Raw genomic sequence first — 2,401 nt, forward strand, 5'->3', positions numbered from 1 at the left:
CATGCTTAGGGCGTGCACTTCTAGGACCCATACTGTTCTCCTTGCATTTTCTCTTTCATTTGACCACTGATAATTATGGTATGCAACGCTCTCTAGAAGTTCAAGTGCTTATGTCACTGTTTTCTCCATTAAGTCACCTTCTGCAACAAAATCAACTGTGCTCATTGTAGAGGGTAGTAACCCATTATAGAAATTTTGCACTAATAGCCAATCCTCTATGCCATGGTGTGGACATTCCCTCTGTAGGTCTTTATATCTTTCCCATGCGTCATAGAGTCATTCACCTTACTTTTGTCTAAAGGAGTTGAGCTCAAGTCTCAGTTTTGCAGTCTTTGCAGGTGGAAAATACCTTGCTAGAAAAGCTTATGAGAGGTTTTCCCAAATGGTGAACGTTCTAGTTGGTTGAGAAAGTAACCACTTCCTTGCTCTGTCTCGAAGGGAGAATGGAAATGCTCTGAGTCTTATGGCTTGATCAGACACTCCATTCATCTTAAATGTGTCACAAAGGGCAAAAAAGCACTGGAGGTGATAATGTGGATCTTCTGTTGGTGAACCTGCAAACTGGGTTTGTTGAATCATTTGAAGCCATGCTAGTTTTAATTCAAAGTTGTTAGCTTTCACTGTGGGTCTAATGTCACTGGGCTGAAATCCTTGGATAGATGGAGCTCCGTAGTCTCTCAAGAGTCTTGGTCTGTCATTATTATCGGCCATGGTTAGAATTTCAGGATCTTCTTGATCGTGCTCTTGATGTTTGCTTTCCCTTTTGATGGCTCTCAGAGTTCTGTCTATCTCCGGATCATAGTCCAAAATTTCTTCTTCTGGCCTTGTTCTGGCATATACCAGATCGGGCACCTGAGAGAAAAGAAAAGAAAAGAAACAAAACAAATCAAATAAAATTAGATAATAAATATAATTGCCTAAATCAGCTAAATTGCCTATCGTTCGATATTACTAAAGCCAAATCCCCGGCAATGGTGCCAAAAACTTGTTTTCTAGTTTTACAACCCTGCAAGTGCACGGATCGCTAATAAGTAATAAAGTGATGACTAAAGTATCGTTCCCATGAGGAATTTGATTAGTAAGTACCAATCTACACAGTAATGTTGACTGTTTAGGCTATCGAATAATGAAGGAATGAAAGCTGTCTATTTTAAACACTAAAATGATAAACATAAAATGAAGTAATCTATTTTGCAACAATTCCAGAATTAAGATTTCACACTTGAATCTTACTACTGATGTTATCTTGTTTATTTACTGGATTGAGAATCCTTTGCCTTGATGGAAATCAGTCCTAAGGTATCCTATGTCTGAAGGAACGGAAGCGTGAAAAACACAAGATTATACCATTGAATTCAAAAATTTTCACCTAGGGTCACAAGCACCATGCAAGATTTATTTTTATCTATTTGATTTCAATGATAAACAACATATTAAAACTCTTTTAATATGTTTTTGGATCTGTATTTGCCATTTAAGATTTTAAAATTAATCAGATTAATTTTAGAACCCTAGATTAAATCAAGAACGATTACACTAACCTCTTGATGTGCTGCAGCTGCGCCTTTGAGATTCGCTCTTGAGGACACGGATGTTGTCCTCTAGCTTGTCCACACCAAGAACACCTATGGCAGCCCTTGAACAGCTTCTAAAGCCTTTTCTATTAATTAGAAATTCAAGTTCTGCCTTTTAAGAGATTAGAGATGCAAACAGGACACTAGAAACAATTTCTAGTGTTCTTAATTCAAGAGATTGATGGCTAATCTCTTTGAATTGATGAGAGATGAAGAGAAATAGCTGGAGAGGCTCAAAGTGGCGTGACATATGAGAGGAGAGGCTGCTGGTTATGTTTTCTTTTCATAACCACACTTAAATAGCTAGGTTAACACATTAAACCCTAGCCACATGTCACCTTTTGATTAGCTCTAGGTTTAAGTGACCCAATCACATTGTGCCAAGTGTCAAACCTATATTTAATCTTGATTTTAATCATCTTACATGATTAAAAATATTTGGCAAGCTTATGTGTTATGCCATGTGTCACCATCTCATGGTGCCACGTGTCACCGTGAAATGACCAAAATGCCCTGTGTCTTAATTTTGAGTTCTTAACCCAAAATAATTATTTTCTTCTTCTAATTAATTTATATCAAATATAAATTAATTAATTAATCTCTATTAATTAATTTCTCATCAATTAAATTCATATTTAAACACTTTAAATATAAATTTAATTTATACTACACATCCAATAATCTAGATTTGGTTTCAAGTCATGCTAGGGACTTTGCAATTTAATTGCAAACCAAATCTATTTAATTAATCAATTAAACTCTTTAATTAATTAATTAAATCATATTTAAATAGGTGATAACTTGTGTATGTGTGTGACTTACTAGGC

The 2,401-nt window shown here is 35.5% G+C and overlaps 1 non-coding gene across 1 annotated transcript; it reads left to right on the forward strand.

The window, feature by feature from the left end:
- Window positions 1-217: 217 nt before the first annotated feature.
- Window positions 218-324, forward strand: LOC131178014 (small nucleolar RNA R71). Its single transcript, XR_009147145.1, has one exon. It is a non-coding gene; the product is annotated as a small nucleolar RNA R71 (small nucleolar RNA).
- Window positions 325-2,401: the final 2,077 nt, after the last annotated feature.

This window comes from Hevea brasiliensis, chromosome 2 (genome assembly GCF_030052815.1).
Source record: "Hevea brasiliensis isolate MT/VB/25A 57/8 chromosome 2, ASM3005281v1, whole genome shotgun sequence".
In the NCBI taxonomy this organism is placed as follows: domain Eukaryota; kingdom Viridiplantae; phylum Streptophyta; class Magnoliopsida; order Malpighiales; family Euphorbiaceae; genus Hevea; species Hevea brasiliensis.